The sequence below is a fragment of the Maylandia zebra genome, unplaced genomic scaffold, assembly GCF_041146795.1.
Source record: "Maylandia zebra isolate NMK-2024a unplaced genomic scaffold, Mzebra_GT3a scaffold03, whole genome shotgun sequence".
NCBI classification, from domain to species: domain Eukaryota; kingdom Metazoa; phylum Chordata; class Actinopteri; order Cichliformes; family Cichlidae; genus Maylandia; species Maylandia zebra.
Window position 1 is genome coordinate 4,148,269 of NW_027490033.1, and position 24,949 is coordinate 4,173,217.

The 24,949-nt window shown below is 36.6% G+C and overlaps 1 long non-coding RNA gene across 1 annotated transcript; it reads right to left on the reverse strand.

Moving 5' to 3' along the window:
- Window positions 1–18,322: 18,322 nt before the first annotated feature.
- LOC143415740 (uncharacterized) lies at window positions 18,323–21,155 on the reverse strand. Its single transcript, XR_013096164.1, has 3 exons — window positions 21,087–21,155; window positions 20,669–20,783; window positions 18,323–19,354 (listed from the first exon to the last, which is right to left on the reverse strand). It is a non-coding gene; the product is annotated as an uncharacterized LOC143415740 (long non-coding RNA).
- Between the last annotated feature and the right edge of the window lie 3,794 nt (window positions 21,156–24,949).

Consider the following 24,949-nt stretch of genomic DNA (forward strand, 5'->3'; position numbering starts at 1 on the left):
TACAAATTTATACACTATCACAGACCGGTAATTCATATTGATAATTTATTACAATTCTGCAAAGTTTAATGATTTTAGCAGCTTTTCTAATATGGACCTCAGATTCTGGTTAACAGTCTATGGCAGAAATACATACAAGTACACAGCCTGATGAAGCAGACAGAAGCAGTACCTCTGATTGGTTCCGCAGTTTCACCTCTTATCAGCACAAATCTCACCCTCTTCTGCTGTTTTCACCTCTTTTCTGCTAATTTGAGCTTCTGTTCCACAGTGCACTCAGCCTCTTCTGCTGTTTTCATTAGAATTTTAAGCTTTTCCACCTTTTTTCAGTTACGTGAGAACCAGTTTGGCTCAATGAGTAGCTGAAAAATATCAGCCTCTTCTGCTGTTTTAGCAGGATTTCAGAGTTCAGCTTTTTCACTTGTTTTAAGCACAAATTTCAGTTTCTTTACCTCATTTCACAACAAAGTTCTTCCTCTTCACCTCTTTTCTGCTAATTTGAGCTGCTGCTCCACAGTGCACATTTTCCCTCTCATCATATCTTTGCTTGTGACCAGAACTCATTTGGCTCAGAGGGTAGGGCATCTGTCGTGAGACCCGGTGGCAGAGGTTCGAATCCTACCTGTGACAGCTGCTACACATGTTCACTGCTTGCATGCGCTCTGCTTTCTTGACACTCTCCAGTGTGTCATTACACATACAGCCATCTTCAGCAAGCACTTCTGCTTCTACACTTCTTTTCAACTCGGCTTTTTGCTTCTTTACCTCTTTTCAGCAGAAATTATTCCTCTTCACCTCTTTTCTGCTAATTAGAGCTCCTGCTCCACAGTGCACTTAGCCTCTTCTGCTGTTTTCATTAGAATTTTAAGCTTTTCCACCTTTTTTCAGTTACGTGAGAACCAGTTTGGCTCAGTGAGTAGCTGAAAAATATCAGCCTCTACTACTGTTTTAGCAGGATTTCAGAGTTCAGCTTTTTCACTTGTTTTAAGCACAAATTTCAGTTTCTTTACCTCATTTCACAACAAAGTTCTTCCTCTTCACCTCTTTTCTGCTAATTTGAGCTTCTGCTCCACAGTGCACATTTTCTCTCTCATCATATATTTGCTTGAGACCAGAACTCATTTGGCTCAGAGGGTAGGGCAGCTGCCGTGAGACCCGGGGGCAGAGTTTCGAATCCTACCTGTGACAGTTGCTACACATGTTCCCTGCTTGCATGCGCTCTGCTTTCTTGACACTCTCCAGTGTGTCATTACACATACAGCCATCTTCAGCAAGCACTTCTACACCTCTTTTCAACTCATCTTTTTGCTTCTTTACCTCTTTTCAGCAGAACTTCTTCTGATTCACCTCTTTTCTGCTAAATGTTTAGCCTTTTCACCTCTTATTAGCACAATACTAAGCAGCTTCTGCTAATTTCACCAGAATTGTCAGTCTCTCCACCTCTTCTTTGTAAGAATCAGTTTGGTCCAGTAAGGTGAGACGCCGCCTATAGATCAGAAAGGCCAGGTTCGAATCTCGCTCAGGGCAATGTTTTTTGTTTTTTCAACTTTTTCTGCTTTTTTCAGCAGAAATCTTCAGCGTAAGGCATCCACACAGCATTTTCGCAGGAAATGCAATTTTTTCTAGTTGTGTGGATGCCTTAATAGGCATCCACACTATTGAGTTCCTGTTTCTCTTTATTCTTTATTATTCCGGGTGTTTCCGTACACTTTTCGCCGTGGATCTACTTCCACAATTTTTGTGCTATTTTCACCGTTCAAACTCTAAACTGTTCTGCTCTTTCTGCTTATGCCGGCTATGACTTTTGGTGTTTATTACTATTATACTTTTTAAAATATTACACTTTTTTCCTTTAATTTGTCCCATTGAAATGAATGGGAAACTTCCACAATTCTGCTAAAACTTTCTTGTCTTTGAAACTTAACTACTGCCTCATACTTTCACCTAGAAACTCCATTCAAACTTTAAAACGTTCTCAAATGATTGGGCTATTCCTGTATGATTCAGCTTTTTCAGATCTTCTACTGTTTTCATCTTATCTCTCTTTAAGTCTTCAGTTGCAAAATTGTGATTTTTCAGAAAATACATGCGTTGCTATGGTTGCTATGCAATTAACTCAGAGGGGACAGTGAAACTGTTTGAATTTTCTCTTCATGTCCAAACAACTTCTTGCTACTCGCTCAATTTCCACTCAAGCCCCACAGATTATACACCAAAACGTAGGTATTTTTGCTGGCTTTCAGAAAATGTCCCTATCATTGTTGTGGGACTCATAGTTATTTTGCAAATCTCCTCAGAGTAACACAAAGTCAGAAAACTCTCCATATAAACTCAATGGAGAGTTTGTTCAAAATCACCGCTGGATTTCTCTAATGAGAGGCATTTTCAAATTGTCATATCTCCTTAACGAAGCGAAGTTAAGACATGAGGCTTGTCCCGGTATATCTTCAGACACTCCTGATGCTCACAATTCAAGAATTATTTTCTCACCTATTACCGTTCTGAGATGAGTTAGACTTGTTTGAGGGTAGGAAATTTGTCCCTCGCTCAGATTTCATCAGATTTCAAATTCTGGAAATGAGTCACTTTTTTCTCTCATCATATCTTTTTGATGGATTTCCACAGAGCCCTGAAAATTTCCATGACTGTTCACCAAAGCCTGCTGTTTCTTACGGTGAAAGAATGATTTTGATGCTCCATATAGATTTAGAGTTACCAAAGGTTGTTTGAGAGCAAGTCAAGGCAGTTTTTGCTTCGCCTCTACTCAGTTACAGTGTATTACAAGTCATATATCTTTAATAATTTATATTTTATCTCTGAATTATGAAGACCTGAAGATTCCCCCATCTCTTCTGAACAAAACAATGTCTGAATGACCGTTCTAGCCTCTACGGTTAGGAAATTATGGCCATTTGTTCGAGGGGAATCCTGAATGTCAGAAATACACTGAAGAAAACTCACACCTCTCTCTGTGTCTGCGTGTGTAAGGGCTGACTACAGCAGGTGCAGCTAATTTAACTGACCTACATATACCAAGCCCAGACTCTCAACAGCTCCTGTTCCCTTTACTGTCTGTGTATGTGTGTCTGTGTATCAAAATTTCTCCTATGTTTAGGTATTACTCCTCAATCATAGTATTTCTGCTAAAGCAAAGTACTTCTACTACATCTTAGTACTTCTGCTAAATCATAGTATTTTTTGAAAAATCATAGTATATTTGCCAAATCATGGTATTTGTGCAAAATCATGGTTTTGGGGCCAAATCATAATATTTCTGTTATGTTATAGTATATGTGCTGAATATATTATATGTGCCAAATCACAGTATTTATACCAAATTATAGTATTTATGCCAAATTACAGTATTTCTGCTAAAAAGCAGAAATAGTCCTTTTTAGCAGGAATTTCTGCCAAAAGATAGTATTTATGTTAAAACATAGTATTTCTGCTAAATCAGAGTATTCCTGCCAAATCATAGTATTTGTACTGAAACATAGTACTTCTGCCCAATCATATTATTTGTACTAAATGATAGTACTTGTGCCAAATCATAGTATTTGTGCCAAAGCATCGTATTTGTATGGAGTCATAGTATTTCTTCTAAATCATAGTATTTCAATCAAATCTCAGTAGTTGTTGTTAAAACGCAGTATTATTGCAAAATCATAGTATTTGTACCCATTCATAGTATTTCTGCTAAATCATAGCATTTGTGCCAAATCATGGTATTTGTGCAAAAACATAGTATGTCTGCAAAACCATAGTATATCCCTTATGTTATAGTATTACTACTAAGGCATAGTATTTCTGCCAAATCATAGTATTTGTACTAAATCATAGTACTTGTGCCAAATCATAGTATTTGTTGCACATCATAGTATTGGAACCAATACATAGTATTTGTCCCAAAGCATCGTATTTGTATGGAGTAATAGTATTTCTTCAAAATCATAGTATTTCAATCAAATCTCAGTAGTTGTGTTAAAATGCAGTATTATTGCCAAATCATAGTATTTGTACCCAATCATAGTATTTTTGCCAAATTGTGGTATTTGTGCCCAATTAATAATTCTGTTATGTTATAGTATTACTACTAAGTCGTAGAATATCTGTTATGTTATAGTGTATCTGCGGAATATAGTATGTGTGCCAAATCGTAGTATTTACACCAAATCACAGTATTTTTGCTAAAACATAGTATTTCTGCCATATTGTGGTATTTGTGCAAGAACATTGAACTGTTATGTTATAGTATTACTACTAAGTCATAGTATTTCTGCGTTGTTATAGTATTTGTGCTAAAACGTAGTATCTCTGCCAAGTCATAGAATTAATGCAATTTCATAGTTTTTTTTTTAGGAAATCTGTTATGTTATAGTATTACTACTAAGTCATAGTATTTCTGCCAAATCATAGTATTTGTACTAAATCATAGTACTTGTGCCAAATCATAGTATTTGTTGCACATCATAGTATTAGAACCAAAACATAGTATTTGTCCCAAATTATCGTATTTGTATGGAGTAATAGTATTTCTTCTAAATCACAGTATTTCAATTAAATCTCAGTAGTTGTGTTAAAATGCAGTATTATTGCCAAATCATAGTATTTGTACCCAATCATAGTATTTTTGCCAAATCGTGGTATTTGTGCCCAAATAATAATTCTGTTATGTTATAGTATTAGTACTAAGTTGTAGAATATCTGTTATGTTATAGTGTATCTGTGGAATATAGTATGTGTGCCAAATCATAGTATTTATACCAAATCACAGTATTTGTGCTAAAACATAGTATTTCTGCCATATTGTGGTATTTGTGCAAGAACATTGAACTGTTATGTTATAGTATTACTACTAAGTCATAGTATTTCTGCGTTGTTATAGTATTTGTGCTAAAACGTAGTATCTCTGCCAAGTCATAGAATTACTGCAATTTAATAGTTTTTTTTAGGAAATCTGTTATGTTATAGTATTACTACTCAGTCATAGTATTTCTGCCAAATCATAGTATTCGTGTGAATTTGTATACTGTAATATCACTGTATTATGTAGTGGCTAAGTAGGGGCTGTTTACTAAGTGCATCAGTGTAAATAGGTCATCTCTTGTGTTGGAGTGCCCTCTTGTGGCGCCTTTTGGGTAGTGCCTTAGTAAACGGGAACCCTGTAAAAAGTGGCATCAGACTGATTTGTAGTGGAGGAATTTGTTACCAGTTTTCTTAATCTTTAATCTGTATGCATGTTGTAATGCATACCCTGTTCTTAATCATAGAAACCACACCATATCACCTCTCCACATCCTCCTACTGTATGCCATACCTCCCTGTACCATCCATCTGACCGCAATAAACTCCACCTGTGGTAATCTAATCCCTGGATGTCAGCCTCTCCTTCTGACTGAGGATAGTTATAGTATTTGAGCCAAATCATAGTATTTGTGCTAAAACATAGTATTTCTTCCAAATCATAGTATTTGTGCCAAAGTATAGTATTTCTTCCAAATCATAGTATAACTGCACAATAAAGGTTCTTGAGCCACATCAGTGTTTGTGCCAAATCTTAGTATTTCTTCTAAATCCTAGTAATTCTGCTCAATGATAGAATTTCTGCTATGCTTTAGTACTTTTTTCCTAGATTGTAGTACTTCTGCTAAGTCAAAGTATTTCATGTAAATCATAGTATTTCTACCAAGTCCCAATGTTTCTGCTAAATCATAAATAATGTTTTAGTACAAATTGTATGATTTGGTGGAACTTTCTGTGTTCCAGCACAAATGCTATGATTTGGCAGGAAAAAAAATATTATTTAGTATAAATACTAAGTTTTAGCAGAAATGCTATGTTTAAACTTTAAAAAATTCTGCTATTTCTGCTGATGTGTGTTATGACTTTTGACCATTGAAATGAATGGAACACATTATCAATGTGGTCACTGATTTTGCATAATGGGCTGAGCTGTGTTTTACCTCAGTGAGATAAGCATCCGTTCTCAGACTGGGAGGCCTGGGTTCAAATCCAGCTTATGGCAACATTTCTTTCACTTAACAGTTAAACTTTTTTTAAACTCTTTTCAACACAAATTTCATTTTTTTCACCCCTTTTCAGCAAAATTTTCAGTTTTTTTAACCCCTTTTCAGCACAAATCCAAACTTTTTCAGCTCTTTTTCAGCAAAAACCTCTTTTCAGCAGAATTCTGCTCATTCAACTCTTTTCAGCAAAATTTTCAGTTTTTTCTGCTGTTTTCAGAAAAAAACTCTTTTCAGCAGAATTCTGCTCATTCACCTCTTTTCAGCAGAAATTCTGCTGATTGAACTCTTTTCAGCAGAATTTTCACCCCCTTTTTTTTGCCCAAATTCTGCTAGCACAATTGTCAATCTCTCCACCTTTTCTTTGTGAGAAAGTGTTTGGCTCAGTGAGCTAAATAGCTGCCCTTTGACCAGGTGGGCAAGGTTCAAATCCTGCTCAGGGCATTTTTTTTTTTTTTTTTTTTTTGTTTCAACTTTTTCAGCTTTTTTCAGCAGATATCTTCAGCCGTTAAGGCATCCACACTGCATTTTCGCAGGAAATGCAAATTTTTCTAGTTGTGTGGATGCCTTAATAGGCATCCACACTATTGAGTTCCTGTTTCTCTTTATTCTTTATTATTCCGGGTGTTTCCGTACACTTTTTGCCGTGGATCTACTTCCACAATTTTTGTGCTATTTTCACCGTTCAAACTCTAAACTGTTCTGCTCTTTCTGCTAATGCCGGCTATGACTTTTGGTGTTTATTACTATTATACTTTTTAAAATATTACACTTTTTTCCTTTAATTTGTCCCATTGAAATGAATGGGAAACTTCCACAATTCTGCTAAAACTTTCTTGTCTTTGAAACTTAACTACTGCCTCATACTTTCACCTAGAAACTTCATTCAAACTTTAAAATGTTCTCAAATGATTTGGCTATTCCTGTATGATTCAGCTTTTTCAGATCTTCTACCGTTTTAATCTTATCCCTCTTTGAGTTTTCAGTTGCAAAATTGTGATTTTTCAGAAAATACATGCGTTGCTATGGTTGCTATGCAATTAACTCAGAGGGGACAGTGAAACTGTTTGAATTTTCTCTTCATGTCCAAACAACTTCTTGCTACTCGCTCAATTTCCACTCAAGCCCCACAAATTATACACCAAAACGTAGGTATTTTTGCTGGCTTTCAGAAAATGTCACTATCATTGTTGTGGGACTCATAGATATTTTGCAAATCTCCTCAGAGTAACACAAAGTCAGAAAACTCTCCATATAAACTCAATGGAGAGTTTGTTCAAAATCACCGCTGGATTTCTCTAATGAGAGGCATTTTCAAATTGTCATATCTCCTTAACGAAGCGAAGTTAAGACATGAGGCTTGTCCCCGTATATGTTCAGACACTCCTGACGCTCACAATTCAAGAATTTCTTTCTCACCTATTACCGTTCTGAAATGAGTTGGACTTGTTTGAGGGTAGGAAATTTGTCCCTCGCTCAGATTTCATCAGATTTCAATCTCTGGAAATGAACCACTTTTTTCTCTCGTCATATCTTTTTGATGGATTTCCACAGAGCCCTGAAAATTTCCATGACTGTTCACCAAAGCCTGCTGTTTCTTACGGTGAAAGAATGATTTTGATGCTCCATATAGATTTAGAGTTACCAAAGGTTGTTTGAGCGCAAGTCAAGGCAGTTTTTGCTTCGCCTCTACTCAGTTACAGTGTATTACAAGTCATATATCTTTAAGAATTTATGTTTTATCTCTGAATTATGAAGACCTGAAGATTCCCTCATCTCTTCTGAATAAAACGATGCCTGAATGACCGTTCTAGCCTCTACGGTTAGGAAATTATGGCCATTTGTTCGAGGGGAATCCTGAATGTCAGAAATACACTGAAGAAAACTCACACCTCTCTCTGTGTCTGTGTGTGTAAGGGCTGACTACAGCAGGTGCAGCTAATTTAACTGACCTACATATACCAAGCCCAGACTCTCCACAGCTCCTGTTCCCTTTACTGTCTGTGTATGTGTGTCTGTGTATCAATATTTCTCCTATGTTTAGGTATTACTCCTCAATCATAGTATTTCTGCTAAAGCAAAGTACTTCTACTACATCTAAGTACTTTTGCCAAATCATAGTATTTCTGCTAAATCATAGTATTTCTGCCAATTCATAGTATTTTTGCAAAATCATGGTATTTGTGCAAAATCATGGTTTTGGGGCCAAATATTTCTGTTATTTTATAATATATGTGCTGAATATATTATATGTGCCAAATCATAGTATTTATCCCAAATTATAGTATTTATGCCAAATTACAGTATTTCTGCTAAAACGCAGAAATAGTACCTTTTAGCAGGAATTTCTCCCAAAAGATAGTACTTCTGCTAAATCAGAGTATTTCTGCTAAACCAGAGTATTCCTGCCAAATCATAGTATTTGTACTGAAACATGGTACTTCTGCCCAATCATAGTATTTATACCCAATCATAGTATTTCTGCTAAATCATAGCATTTGTGCCAAATCATGGTATTTGTGCAAAAACATAGTATGTCTGCAAAACCATAGTATATCTCTTATGTTATAGTATTACTACTAAGGCATAGTATTTCTGCCAAATCATAGTATGTGTGCCAAATCGCAGTATTTATACCAAATCACAGTATTTGTGGTAAAACATAGTATTTCTGCCATATTGTGGTATTTGTGCAAGAACATTGAACTGTTATGTTATAGTATTACTACTAAGTCATAGTATTTCTGCATTGTTATAGTATTTGTACTAAAACGTAGTATCTCTGCCAAGTCATAGAATTACTGCAATTTCATAGTTTTTTTTAGGAAATCTGTTATGTTATAGTATTACTACTAAGTCATAGTATTTTTGCCAAATCGTGGTATTTGTGCCCAAATAATAATTCTGTTATGTTATAGTATTACTACTAAGTTGTAGCATATCTGTTATGTTATAGTGTATCTGCGGAATATAGTATGTGTGCCAAATCATAGTATTTATACCAAATCACAGTATTTGTGCTAAAACATAGTATTTCTGCCATATTGTGGTATTTGTGCAAGAACATTGAACTGTTATGTTATAGTATTACTACTAAGTCATAGTATTTCTGCGTTGTTATAGTATTTGTGCTAAAACGTAGTATCTCTGCCAAGTCATAGAATTACTGCAATTTAATAGTTTTTTTTAGGAAATCTGTTATGTTATAGTATTACTACTCAGTCATAGTATTTCTGCCAAATCATAGTATTCGTGTGAATTTGTATACTGTAATATCACTGTATTATGTAGTGGCTAAGTAGGGGCTGTTTACTAAGTGCATCAGTGTAAATAGGTCATCTCTTGTGTTGGAGTGCCCTCTTGTGGCGCCTTTTGGGTAGTGCCTTAGTAAACGGGAACCCTGTAAAAAGTGGCATCAGACTGATTTGTAGTGGAGGAATTTGTTACCAGTTTTCTTAATCTTTAATCTGTATGCATGTTGTAATGCATACCCTGTTCTTAATCATAGAAACCACACCATATCACCTCTCCACATCCTCCTACTGTATGCCATACCTCCCTGTACCATCCATCTGACCGCAATAAACTCCACCTGTGGTAATCTAATCCCTGGATGTCAGCCTCTCCTTCTGACCGAGGATAGTTATAGTATTTGAGCCAAATCATAGTATTTGTGCTAAAACATAGTATTTCTTCCAAATCATAGTATAACTGCACAATAAAGGTTCTTGAGCCACATCAGTGTTTGTGCCAAATCTTAGTATTTCTTCTAAATCCTAGTAATTCTGCTCAATGATAGAATTTCTGCTATGCTTTAGTACTTTTTTCCTAGATTGTAGTACTTCTGCTAAGTCAAAGTATTTCATGTAAATCATAGTATTTCTACCAAGTCCCAATGTTTCTGCTAAATCATAAATAATGTTTTAGTACAAATTGTATGATTTGGTGGAACTTTCTGTGTTCCAGCACAAATGCTATGATTTGGCAGGAAAAAAATATTATTTAGTATAAATACTAAGTTTTAGCAGAAATGCTATGTTTAAACTTTAAAAAATTCTGCTATTTCTGCTGATGTGTGTTATGACTTTTGACCATTGAAATGAATGGAACACATTATCAATGTGGTCACTGATTTTGCATGATGGGCTGAGCTGTGCTTTACCTCAGTGAGATAAGCATCCGTTCTCAGACTGGGAGGCCTGGGTTCAAATCCAGCTTATGGCAACATTTCTTTCACTTAACAGTTAAACTTTTTTTAAACTCTTTTCAACACAAATTTCATTTTATTCACCCCTTTTCAGCAAAATTTTCAGTTTTTTTAACCCCTTTTCAGCACAAATCCAAACTTTATCAGCTCTTTTTCAGCAAAAACCTCTTTTCAGCAGAATTCTGCTCATTCAACTCTTTTCAGCAAAATTTTCAGTTTTTTCTGCTGTTTTCAGAAAAAAACTCTTTTCAGCAGAATTCTGCTCATTCACCTCTTTTCAGCAGAAATTCTGCTGATGGAACTCTTTTCAGCAGAATTTTCACCCCTTTTTTTTTGCCCAAATTCTGCTAGCACAATTGTCAATCTCTCCACCTTTTCTTTGTGAGAAAGTGTTTGGCTCAGTGAGCTAAATAGCTGCCCTTTGATCAGGAGGGCCAGGTTCGAATCCTGCTCAGGGCATATTTTTTTTTTTTTTTTTTTTTGTTTCAACTTTTTCAGCTTTTTTCAGCAGATATCTTCAGCCGTTAAGGCATCCACACTGCATTTTCGCAGGAAATGCAAATTTTTCTAGTTATTGTGTGGATGCCCTCAATGGGCATCCACACTATTGAGTTCCTGTTTCTCTTTATTCTTTATTATTCCGGGTGTTTCCGTACACTTTTTGCCGTGGATCTACTTCCACAATTTTTGTGCTATTTTCACCGTTCAAACTCTATACTGTTCTGCTCTTTCTGCTAATGCCGGCTATGACTTTTGGTGTTTATTACTATTATACTTTTTAAAATATTACACTTTTTTCCTTTAATTTGTCCCATTGAAATGAATGGGAAACTTCCACAATTCTGCTAAAACTTTCTTGTCTTTGAAACTTAACTACTGCCTCATACTTTCACCTAGAAACTCCATTCAAACTTTAAAATGTTCTCAAATGATTTGGCTATTCCTGTATGATTCAGCTTTTTCAGATCTTCTACCGTTTTAATCTTATCCCTCTTTGAGTTTTCAGTTGCAAAATTGTGATTTTTCAGAAAATACATGCGTTGCTATGGTTGCTATGCAATTAACTCAGAGGGGACAGTGAAACTGTTTGAATTTTCTCTTCATGTCCAAACAACTTCTTGCTACTCGCTCAATTTCCACTCAAGCCCCACAAATTATACATCAAAACGCAGGTATTTTTGCTGGCTTTCAGAAAATGTCCCTATCATTGTTGTGGGACTCATAGATATTTTGCAAATCTCCTCAGAGTAACACAAAGTCAGAAAACTCTCCATATAAACTCAATGGAGAGTTTGTTCAAAATCACCGCTGGATTTCTCTAATGAGAGGCATTTTCAAATTGTCATATCTCCTTAACGAAGCAAAGTTAAGACATGAGGCTTGTCCCCGTATATGTTCAGACACTCCTGACGCTCACAATTCAAGAATTTCTTTCTCACCTATTACCGTTCTGAAATGAGTTGGACTTGTTTGAGGGTAGGAAATTTGTCCCTCGCTCAGATTTCATCAGATTTCAAACACTGGAAATAAGGCACTTTTTTCTCTCGTCATATCTTTTTGATGGATTTCCACAGAGCCCTGAAAATTTCCATAACTGTTCACCAAAGCCTGCTGTTTCTTACGGTGAAAGAATGATTTTGATGCTCCATATAGATTTAGAGTTACCAAAGGTTGTTTGAGCGCAAGTCAAGGCAGTTTTTGCTTCGCCTCTACTCAGTTACAGTGCATTACAAGTCATATATCTTTAATAATTTATGTTTTATCTCTGAATTATGAAGACCTGAAGATTCCCCCATCTCTTCTGAATAAAACGATGCCTGAATGACCGTTCTAGCCTCTACGGTTAGGAAATTATGGCCATTTGTTCGAGGGGAATCCTGAATGTCAGAAATACACTGAAGAAAACTCACACCTCTCTCTGTGTCTGTGTGTGTAAGGGCTGACTACAGCAGGTGCAGCTAATTTAACTGACCTACATATACCAAGCCCAGACTCTCCACAGCTCCTGTTCCCTTTACTCTCTGTGTATGTGTGTCTGTGTATCAATATTTCTCCTATGTTTAGGTATTACTCCTCAATCATAGTATTTCTGCTAAAGCAAAGTACTTCTACTACATCTTAGTACTTCTGCTAAATCATAGTATTTCTGCCAATTCATAGTATTTTTGCAAAATCATGGTATTTGTGCAAAATCATGGTTTTGGGGCCAAACATTTCTGTTATTTTATAATATATGTGCTGAATATATTATATGTGCCAAATCATAGTATTTATCCCAAATTATAGTATTTATGCCAAATTACAGTATTTCTGCTAAACCAGAGTATTCCTGCCAAATCATAGTATTTGTACTGAAACATGGTACTTCTGCCCAATCATAGTATTTGTACTAAATCATAGTACTTGTGCCAAATCATAGTATTTATACCCAATCATAGTATTTCTGCTAAATCATAGCATTTGTGCCAAATCATGGTATTTGTGCAAAAACATAGTATGTCTGCAAAACCATAGTATATCTGTTATGTTATAGTATTACTACTAAGGCATAGTATTTCTGCCAAATCATAGTGTGTGTGCCAAATCGCAGTATTTATACCAAATCACAGTATTTGTGGTAAAACATAGTATTTCTGCCATATTGTTGTATTTGTGCAAGAACATTGAACTGTTATGTTATAGTATTACTACTAAGTCATAGTATTTCTGCATTGTTATAGTATTTGTACTAAAACGTAGTATCTCTGCCAAGTCATAGAATTACTGCAATTTCATAGTTTTTTTTAGGAAATCTGTTATGTTATAGTATTACTACTAAGTCATAGTATTTCTGCCAAATCATAGTATTTGTGCCAAAGCATCGTATTTGTATGGAGTCATAGTATTTCTTCTAAATCATAGTATTTCAATCAAATCTCAGTAGTTGTTGTTAAAATGCAGTATTATTGCCAAATCATAGTATTTGTACCCAATCATAGTATTTCTGCTAAATCATAGCATTTGTGCCAAATCATGGTATTTGTGCAAAAACATAGTATGTCTGCAAAACCATAGTATATCTGTTATGTTATAGTATTACTACTAAGTCATAGTATTTCTGCCAAATCATAGTATTTGTACTAAATCATAGTACTTGTGCCAAATCATAGTATTTGTTGCACATCATAGTATTGGAACCAAAACATAGTATTTGTCCCAAAGTATCGTATTTGTATGGAGTAATAGTATTTCTTCTAAATCATAGTATTTCAATTAAATCTCAGTAGTTGTGTTAAAATGCAGTATTATTGCCAAATCATAGTATTTGTACCCAATCATAGTATTTTTGCCAAATCGTGGTATTTGTGCCCAAATAATAATTCTGTTATGTTATAGTATTACTACTAAGTTGTAGAATATCTGTTATGTTATAGTGTATCTGCGGAATATAGTATGTGTGCCAAATCATAGTATTTATACCAAATCACAGTATTTGTGCTAAAACATAGTATTTCTGCCATATTGTGGTATTTGTGCAAGAACATTGAACTGTTATGTTATAGTATTACTACTAAGTCATAGTATTTCTGCGTTGTTATAGTATTTGTGCTAAAACGTAGTATCTCTGCCAAGTCATAGAATTACTGCAATTTAATAGTTTTTTTTAGGAAATCTGTTATGTTATAGTATTACTACTCAGTCATAGTATTTCTGCCAAATCATAGTATTTGTGTGAATTTGTATACTGTAATATCACTGTATTATGTAGTGGCTAAGTAGGGGCTGTTTACTAAGTGCATCAGTGTAAATAGGTCATCTCTTGTGTTGGAGTGCCCTCTTGTGGCGCCTTTTGGGTAGTGCCTTAGTGCATTTGTAGTGGAGGAATTTGTTACCAGTTTTCTTAATCTTTAATCTGTATGCATGTTGTAATGCATACCCTGTTCTTAATCATAGAAACCACACCATATCACCTCTCCACATCCTCCTACTGTATGCCATACCTCCCTGTACCATCCATCTGACCGCAATAAACTCTACCTCGTGGTAATCTAATCCCTGGATGTCAGCCTCTCCTTCTGACCGAGGATAGTTATAGTATTTGAGCCAAATCATAGTATTTGTGCTAAAACATAGTATTTCTTCCAAATCATAGTATTTGTGCCAAAGTATAGTATTTCTTCCAAATCATAGTATAACTGCACAATAAAGGTTCTTGAGCCACATCAGTGTTTGTGCCAAATCTTAGTATTTCTTCTAAATCCTAGTAATTCTGCTCAATGATAGAATTTCTGCTATGCTTTAGTACTTTTTTCCTAGATTGTAGTACTTCTGCTAAGTCAAAGTATTTTATGTAAATCATAGTATTTCTACCAAGTCCCAATGTTTCTGCTAAATCATAAATAATGTTTTAGTACAAATTGTATGATTTGGTGGAACTTTCTGTGTTCCAGCACAAATGCTATGATTTGGCAGGAAAAAAATATTATTTAGCATAAATACTAAGTTTTAGCAGAAATGCTATGTTTAAACTTTAAAAAATTCTGCTATTTCTGCTGATGTGTGTTATGACTTTTGACCATTGAAATGAATGGAACACATTATCAATGTGGTCACTGATTTTGCATGATGGGCTGAGCTGTGTTTTACCTCAGTGAGATAAGCATCCGTTCTCAGACTGGGAGGCCTGGGTTCAAATCCAGCTTATGGCAACATTTCTTTCACTTAACAGTTAAACTTTTTTTTAAACTCTTTTCAACACAAATTTCATTTTTTTCACCCCTTTTCAGCAAAATTTTCAGTTTTTTTTAACCCCTTTTCAGCACAAATCCAAACTTTTTCAGCTCTTTTTCAGCAAAAACCTCTTTTCAGCAGAATTCTGCTCAGTCACCTCTTTTCAGCAGAAATTCTGCTGATTGAACTCTTTTCAGCAGAATTTTCACCCCCTTTTTTTTGCCCAAATTCTGCTAGCACAATTGTCAATCTCTCCACCTTTTCTTTGTGAGAAAGTGTTTGGCTCAGTGAGCTAAATAGCTGCCCTTTGACCAGGAGGGCCAGGTTCGAATCCTGCTCAGGGCATCTTTTTTTTTTTTTTTTTCCAACTTTTTCAGCTTTTTTCAGCAGATATCTTCAGCCGTTAAGGCATCCACACTGCATTTTCGCAGGAAATGCAAATTTTTCTAGTTATTATTATTATTCTGGGTGTTTCCGTACACTTTTCGCCGTTAAACTACTTCCACAATTTTCAGCCGATTTTCACCGTTCAAATTTTAAACTATTCAACTATTTTTGCTAATTTCTGCTATGATTTTTGCTATTTTTAACTATTATACTTTTTAAAATATTCCACTTTTTTCCTTTAATTTGTCCCATTGAAATGAATGGAAATCTTCCAAAATTCTGCTAAATTTTGCTTGTTTTTGAAACTTAACTACTTCCTCATACTTTCACCTAGAACAACCATTCAAACTTTAAAATGTTCACAAATTATTGGGCTATTCAGGTATGATTCAGCTTTTTCAAATCTTTTACTGTTTTACTTTTATGCCTCTTAAAGTTTTGAGTTGCAAAATTGTGATTTTTCACAAAATACATGCGTTGTTATGGTTGCTATGCTCTTGGCTTCCAGTGTGTCACTGAAGCTTTTGCAGTCTTCTCTTCATGTCCGAACAACTTCCTGCTACTTGCTCAATTTTCACTCAACTTCCACAAATTATACATCAAAACGTAGGCATTTTTGCTGGCTTTCAGAAAATGTCACTATCATTGTTGTGGTTTTTATAGAACTTTCGCAAATCTCCTCAGACTAACACAAGGTCAGAAAACTGTCCATATAAAGTCAATGGAGAGCTTGTTCAAAATCACCGCTGCATTTCTGTAATGAGAGGCATATTCGAATCGTCATATCTCCTTAACGAAGCAAAGTTAAGACATGAGGCTTGTCCCGGTATATCTTCAGACACTCCTGACGCTCACAATTCAAGAATTTCTTTCTCACCTATTACCGTTCTGAAATGAGTTGGACTTGTTTGAGGGTAGGAAATTCGTCCTTCGCTCAGATTTCTTCAGATTTCAAAGTCTGGAAATGAACCACTTTTTTCTCTCGTCATAACTTTTTGTTGGATTTCCACAGCGACCTGAAAATTTCCATGATTGTTCACCAAAGCCTGCTGTCTCTTACGGTGAAAGAATGATATCGATACTCCAAACAGATTTCAAGTTACAAACCGTTGTTTGAGGGCAAGTCAAGGCAGTTTTTGCTTCGCTCTACTCAGTTATGCTGCATTACAAGTCAAATATCTTTAATAATTCATATTTTAATGATAAATTGTTAACACTGGAAGATTCCCCCATCTCTTCTGAACAAAACGGTGTAAGAATGACCGCTCTAGCCCCTACGGTTAGGAAATTATGGTCATTTGTTTGAGGGGAGTCGTCACTATGAAAAGTAGGCTGCAATAATCCTGTGCCTCTCTGTGCCTGCGTGTGTAAAAAGGTGCACCTCTTTTGGCGGGAAAACGTAAACAGGCACTCTGATTGGTGGATTCAAATTCAGCAGCTCCCAGGCTGACCTAGAAACTTACTTCTCTCTCCCTGTGTGTCTGTGTGTGTGTGTGTGTCTGTGTGTGACAGAGAGAGAGAGAGAGAGAGAGAGAGAGAGAGAGAGAGAAAGCCTTTTAATGGGATGATCTCATTCTAAGATTCTAATTTAATATATTTAGACTGGGTGACTGAATTTGATCTTGGTAGTGTGTCTCTCTGTGCATGTGTGTTTCCTTATGTGTACATATTTGTGATTGTGTGGCTGTTATAGATTTTTTTGCTAATTTTTTTCATTTAACAAGTATATTTGAGGGACCCTCAGCATGTTCAGCATTTTTTCAGCTGTCCATTTTGCTTTTCCAGTTTTTCTGTTTAAGTTATTACTATTGTGCTAAATCATACTGTTTCTGCTATTTTATAAGATTTGTGCTTAATATACTATTTCTGCTTTTATAGGATTTGTGCTTAATATAGTATTTCTGCTAAATTTAGTATTTCTGATTAATTATAGTTTTTCTACTAAATCATAGTACAGTATTTCTGCTTTTTATGGGATTTGTGCTAAAACAAAGTATTTCTACTAAATGTAGTATTTGTGCTTAATCATACCATTTCTGCTTTTTATAGGATTTGTGCTTAATATAGTATTTCTGCTAAATTATAGTATTTCTGCCAAATTATAATATTTGTGCTAAAACATAGTCTCAATTTAAAATTACAATATTCATAGTTCATCACAGTGTCTCTGGTAAATCACAATATTTCTGCTCTGTTGTACTATTTTTCTAAATCATAGTGTTTCTGTAATGTTTAAGTATTTTTGGCTAAATATATTCTTTCTGTTATCTTATACTATTTCTCCTAAATTCTTGTATTTTTGAGAAGTTATCATGTTTCTGGTAAGTTACAATATTTCTGCTAAATTCTGCTATGCTATTGTATTTCTGCCAAGTATTATGTTTCCTCTAAGATATTGCAGTTCTGCTAAGTTATTCCATTTTAGCAAACTTCTTTTGCTTCTGCAAAGTTTTTACAATTTCTGCAACTTTTCAGCTTTTTCAGCTACTTTTTGCATACAGCTTCAGCTTTAAGCATCCACACTGCATTTTCGCAGGAAATGCAAATTTTTCTAGTTGTACTTGTGTGTGATTTATTCTATGGCTTCTAGTTTTGATCCCTTGCCCTTCATGTCTCTCTGTGTCCCCTCTGTTCTGTGTAATTGTGTGTCTTTGCATGTTTGAGTTTCTTGTTTTCTGTCACTCTGCATTGTGCATTATGTTCTCATGGTTGGTTTTTTGTTACTCTCTCTAGTCTAGTCTCTTGTGTTCCCAGCTGAGTATTTCCCTGTGTATTTTGGTTCTTAGACCTCTGCCTTATGGTTTATGTCTCTGTATTTCTTAGTTGCTGTCTCCACTGTGTCAAGTTCGCGTCTCTGTGTGATACTTCCTGTTTTACTTTGATGGTCCGTGTCTCATGTGAATGCGTCCTGCTTTGCTTGTCTCGTCAGTCCTGATTTCTCCCAGCTGTGCCCTCCTTCTGTGTCTCATTCCCCTCGTTACTTCCCAGTGTATTTAAACCCTGTGTTTCTCTGAGTCAGTGTCGCGTCGTCCCTCATGCTGTGTGGATCTCCCTGTGTGTCTCTCTGTGAGTTTTCCAAGTTCCCAGTTTAGATGAGTTTGTATGTTTTTTCCCTGCCAGCAAATAAAGCTGAGTTTTGAGTTCACCTCCCTGAGTCTGTGAGTCCTGCACTTTGGGTCCAACTCCTGCCTGCCGCACAGCGATTCATGACAGAAACAGCTCATGTGTGTTCAGTGAAATGTGTGTGATCATGAGACTAGTCATTGACATCCCCCAGACTGTAAAAGTATCACAGAAACACAGTCACCTTTGGCACTGCGTCACAAGCCAGCCATGGCTGATGACAGAATCACTGAACAAGTGGCAGCATGTTACTGTTACGACATGTTAATGCTTTGGACCACAAACTCAAAGCAACACGAGCTTCAGGAATCGTTCGATGTTCTGTGATTACTTTGCAGTTTTAGAGAGATTCAAATTCATTGTGTGTTTAGCTACAGGTTAACAGTCTTCACAGCTAAGTTTTGCTTCCACCAAAGAGAAAAGAAAAAATAATATTAGGGGCTTTCCTGAACATACTTAACACTAGTTGTTAGCCGTCTAAGACCAGAATGTCTCTTGCAAAGTGTACAGGTGAATTCTTTTCACAAGCAACTGCAACATATCTGTTAGTGAGGAGATTACCACGATACTGGCATCTGGGTTTTCTGGCTCCCACATTCCTTAGTTCACACTTAACAACGTTGAACTTCTTGTGACTTTTTGTCATTTGAAGTGTTTCATCAAATATTCCCTCAACACAAATTTTTTTGATCTCACTTGGATTATCAAGGATGAACGTGTTGGTATCTTTACAGCTGTTGTCAACATTGTAGATCTGTTTCCTTCTTATAACCGTATCACAATCCATTGCAGTCATCTTGGCGTTTATGTGCTGTCTTCTAAACTTGCCATAGCCGTCTTCTTCAAGCGTTGAACTCTCAGAGGCAATGAGCAGCAAACAGATAAACAGGATCCTCATTATTACCTGGTGAAGAAAAAACAGAAACAATATTCTGATTGAGAATTTTATCCAGAAAAAGCACAAATTATTGCAACAAATATGTAATAAATTTGAGTCTACATGCTAACTTGTGGTTCCTAAAGTAGAATGGGAAGTGATAGGTTTGTAGCATAAACCACAGTTTACTACACAGCAAAAATCAAGACACAAGTAGGCAAAGTTCTTTGTGTTACTCATGCATGAGGGAGACCTGCCTGGAGCCAAGTGTCTCTCTGAAGAGGAGTGAACGCACCCCCCTCTTCATGCTACACAGAGTTGTTACAGACCTCCTAGGATGAGACATTCTTTCAATCTACAAATGAATATATACTTCTAAGCATATATAAATATATATTTCTAAGCATAAATGACAATCCAACAATACAAATCTAACAGGAAGCAGAGGCTTCAACTATCACCCAGCCCTCTCCTGTTGAGCCTGCTCCTATTCTGGCTTCAAGCCCAGCAAGAAGCGTCGGATCAGCTGCTGAATGATTGCTTAGTTACTTTGCTTTTGTCTTTGGGTGCTCAGGGACTTCTCATACACTCCTTCCCCTTCATTCATATTCTACTGTTACATACACTATGTTGCCAAAAGATTCTGTTCCTCTGCTTTCACACACACATATAAACTTGAATTACATCCTATTTTTAATCCATATGATGTCGACCTCCCTGTAAATGCTTTCCACAGCGTTTAGGAGTGTATGGGGAATTTATGAGGTCAGCCACTGATCTCACACATTAACTTGCAGTCTCTGCTCTATTTATGAGCAGTTCTGTCAGGTTGAGATCAGGACTCTGTGCAGGCCAAACTCGCTCATCCATGTCTTTATGGATCTTGTTTTGTGCACTGGTGTGCAGTGACGTTGGAACAGGAAGGGGCCATCCCCAAACTGTTCCCACAGACTATGGAGCATGAACGTATCATAAGTGTTTTGGTGTGTAGAAGCATTAAGAGTATCTTTTACTGGAACTAAGGGGCCGAGTCTTAAATTGCTGTTGAATCTAAATGTCTTATAGTGAGACACATTAGAAGTTTGATTTTGTCTTTTCACAAACTGATCGCCAGCCAGAAATCTTTACATCACACAATGAAACAATTTGCAAGAACTTAAACGTCGACTCGGACATGAAATCATCATAAATGTAAACGCTGGAAGCTTTCCTCACATCTCCTCGTGTATTGTGGCTTGGTCTGTAATAACAAATCTGCACTGCACATCTGAAAACGAATAAAACTCAACTCAAGAACCTCACGACCTTTGCTGCACTAAAAGGCATCCAGCATGAGATTACCTTATTTTTGCTTCACTGATGAGTGAATGAGTGGTTGTTGGTTGGTTGGTTGGTTAACCTGCAGCGGTTCAGGCACAAGTGGGTCGTGTGGAGCAGCAGGTGAAAGGCTCTGAAGCTGGCGAAAGATTACAATAAATCAAATACATGACTGAATAGGCAACATCTGATAGTCAGTGTGAATGAAAATGAAAGATTATCTAACATAAAGACTGGTCTCAAACTGTACATGCATGTAGCTTATGCAGGATTTGTGTGCTCACAGAACCCAGATAATGTCAGCATGTTTTTAAGCCCGTGTCTGGATTGTAAAAGTAGGTAAAGTGTGGCAGGAGCGAGGGTTGTTATACTTCCTTGGAGGTGTAGAACATGAGCCTGTTGAGAATTAAATATTTTTATTGCACAAACAAAACATTCTTACCAAATGAGGAGCGAAGACTCGAGATGAGCAGAGTGTAGCTGAGACACGCTGTTACGTTCAAGTCAGTCAAACTGGAACAAAGAACACTTGGTTCTTGTCACTTTCATTTTTATACATTTCAGCAGCACCGCCTTATGTAATCATTTAAATTATCACCTACATCACCAGTGCACCAGTTCTAAGAAAATGTACCACTTCTCTGTTTGTGTTTCAGAAACTTAATGCAACATGACCACAGCATCACGCAAATGTAGTTTGTCACTCATAGCTGGCTTTTCTACTGTTTTACGAAAAAAAAAGTTTTCTTGCATATTTGCAGGCCAAACAATCAGGTTGAACGATCAGGCTTGACGCCTCCATTTCTACCTGTTCGTGTTTCCAAAGTAGAATCACTGTGGCGATCGCTTTAAAGGCTGCATGGCTTTCATTGTTACATTGTGTTCATACCTAAATACTAAGAGAAAGTTCATATGTGTGTCCTCATTAGGACCAGGATTTGTGTTGGTGTGTGGGACTGTTTCCTAAGGTTTATACTGTTACTGGTTATAATGTGACAATGTGTTTCAGCTATTTTACAGAGTAACACAAAAGTAGAATAAAATAGAATAATCCTTTAATTGTCCCACAAGGGGAAATTTGGTTGTAACAGCAGCCAAAAAGACAAATATACAAACAAACAGTACACAGGACACAGAACAGAAACATACACAATTTTTCTTACATATTTACATTAAGGACAATGGTTACTATAAACAGAGAGAACTGTACAGTTATTAAATTAAATAAAAATAATTACAGGTAAGAGGCAAACCAGGTTGTAGTGCGAATTGGTTAATTAACTAACTTATTGCAGTTACAGCATTGATGTAAACATCTATGTTTGTTGGGAGCAGTTCTGATTGTACAGTCTGACAGCTGCAGGGAGGAAGGACCTGCGGAAACGCTCCTTCATGCATCTAGGATGCAGCAGTCTCTCACTGAAGGAGCTCTGCAGTTCAGCAACATCTACATGCATGGGGTGGGAGACTCTGTCCATCAGAGATGTTATTTTGGCCAGAGTCCTTCTGTCTCCCACCACCTGCACTGGGTCCAGGGTGCATCCCAGAACAGAGCTGGCCTTCCTGATGAGTTTATCCAACCTCTTCCTCTCAGCTGCCGATAAACTGCTGCTCCAACATACCACACTGTAAAAAATGACAGATGTAATGAGTAAATAATGCATTGCAATACTTTTAAGAACACTGTTCTGTGTAATGCATTACTTTTTTGACTAGGTTCATGTTTCCCCAGTATTGAACTCTATAAGAACGGGCGATGCCTCCAACATGCACAAACATTTGACCCACAGCATGCAATTCATCTGCATGAATGTAATGCCTTTAATATGCTGCTTAGAGATGGTTGTAGATCTCAACGTGGAGCCAGTTACAACCCAATAAGAATCAATAAGAGAATCATATTGATAAGTGATATTGAGAATGCCATCCCTACCTGCTTGTGTGTCACCCTACTTGCTCATAGGGGTTCATATAATTGTTGGGTCTTCTGTTGTCCTTGTATTACTGTAGGGTTTTATCGTACAATATAAAGCACATTTGTGATTTGGTTCTATAAAAATAAAGTTTAATTAAAAATAATATTTTTTCCGCTGTGCCTTGGCTCAGCCGGTTTCTCTTTTTGGTAATAACCTCTCCATCTCTGGAGAAAAACCCTTTCACGTGGTACTAAGTAGGCAGGGGTTTAAGGGTATCCCACAGAAAGCCTGTAAAGATTTGGATAGATGCACCTCTGCTTAGATTATATAGATTAGGTGTTGTTGTACCCCAGTTGTTTGGCACAACACACAAAAAGAGGTGAAAAAGGTGAATCTCCAACATGAGCAGAAGAATTTTGCAGGGATCCAATAGCACATACAGTGGTCCCTCACTGTTTCGCTGATTTTTTCTTTTTTGTTGCATTTTTTATTTATTTTTTTAAGTGCATTGTATTCTGCGTCCTGACTGGCTGTAGAAAATTAGACCATTGTCAATCAATCTCGTGTTGTGTCTCCTGTACAGTACAGAATGCGTTCAGCTGGTCAAATTTACATAAAGCTTCGATCGCTAGCAGTGTGACTCTGACGTGCTGTACTGTATGTTTGTAAGTTTTCTCCCCAACAAACACAACAATGTCGACAAAACATCGTCACCGGCGGGTGCCTTTGGTTTCCTTCTATAACACTGGACTTATTTTTCTACAAGACTTTGAGAGTGTTCAAACAAGAGAGAAAAGTGTGAAAATGTTCATGCCTGCCTGGGAAAAGTGTATAAAGTGTGTAGTGAGGGGTTTTACAGCCTTAAAACATCTATAATAATTGTAAAAAATAAAGTTGGCTACTTCATGGATTTCATCTATCAGTGACTCCTGCGATAAACCAGGGACCACTGTATATGGTCATTAATCACACCAGCACTCAAACCACTTTCTGAAACAGCAAGACTCTAATAATTTTCTTATCAGAGACATTACTCACTCTTAAATAAGCAAGCCTTGATACGTGCTTCATAAAAAACGTACTGGATTTCTCCACAAATGTTCAGTATGTCCCATCATTATTTATTTTCCTGTGTGCAGATCCCGTGGAGAAAACAATGTTGTGGTGAGCTGTTCAGGATTAATTCTAAAGTGTGTGAAGTGTGAAGTGGTTTGGATCTGTCAATGCCCTGTGGAATATCGCTCGCTATCATAATGAACAATAAGCTCATTTTTAACTTTGTTTCTTGAAAGGATATATTTTGCAAACTCTTGAGTCATGAGTTCTGTAGCTGCGTCTTTGGCTCAGTGAATTTGAATATCTTACTTTCACAGCTGTCTGTTGCTTATCTCTGCTCAGATATAGCGTTCTCATTTCTGGTTTTTTAATCAGTATAAAATGGTTTGTAAGGAACTTACAAAGCAGTTTCACCACTGAGCACCATATATGGTTAGTCTTTCTTTTACAGGCATTTATCAGAAATGCATCATCACTACCAGTATGAAGACAATGACTGCAGCGCTATTTGATCAGAATATGTTGTCTTTATATTGCTTGTTTTATGCTAGCATCTTCTTGCAATTGGGGCCTTCATTTGTTTCTCTATTTGGCTCCAGGAAGGAAACTATAAAATACTACAAGGTCAAATATCAACCATGGCTTTCGCTCTAGCATCCACATCACATAGACTATCTAGTCTTTTTATGCGGTACATGATCCCAGTTGTAGCAGAGTAACAAGCACATTACACATTTTAAGATTACTTTGATGCTTTTTTTTCTGATTTTGAAGTTTTCTCAGGTGTATGTTCAGGACAATTACTGGAAGCCACATTTCCTTACCCTTACCTCTAATGAATCTCTGTAGCCAATAAAGGCCCAAATACAGCTGCCCTCAGTTCTTATAACATACCAAAACTTTGTCATGGCCTGAGGCATCTCATAGTAACGTGAAAGGTATCTTTCCGCATCCTTATGAGATGCTCCAGATTCCCATTTGAAAACAACCGAACGCTGCTCGCAGCAGTAACACACACTTGGAGCAGAGGCTCCTAACATTAACTCTATCCATAACTTTAACCTTAACCCTATCAGGTAGTGTTTTTCAAAGCGATTCATGATTAGAACAAAAAACACATTTACATGTATAGATTCATTCCAAACGGCTCTCATGCCTCCAAACGCATACTGATGACTTGTCACATAGCATCGTTACCTGTTGGGATGAGAACGTGTTGTTTCCAAAGCACCATAAATTGGGGTGTCTGTAGCTCAGGTAGGAAACCTACTAATCAGAAAGTTACTGGTTCAATCCCCCTCTGCTCCAGCCTGCATGCCAAATATCCTTGGGC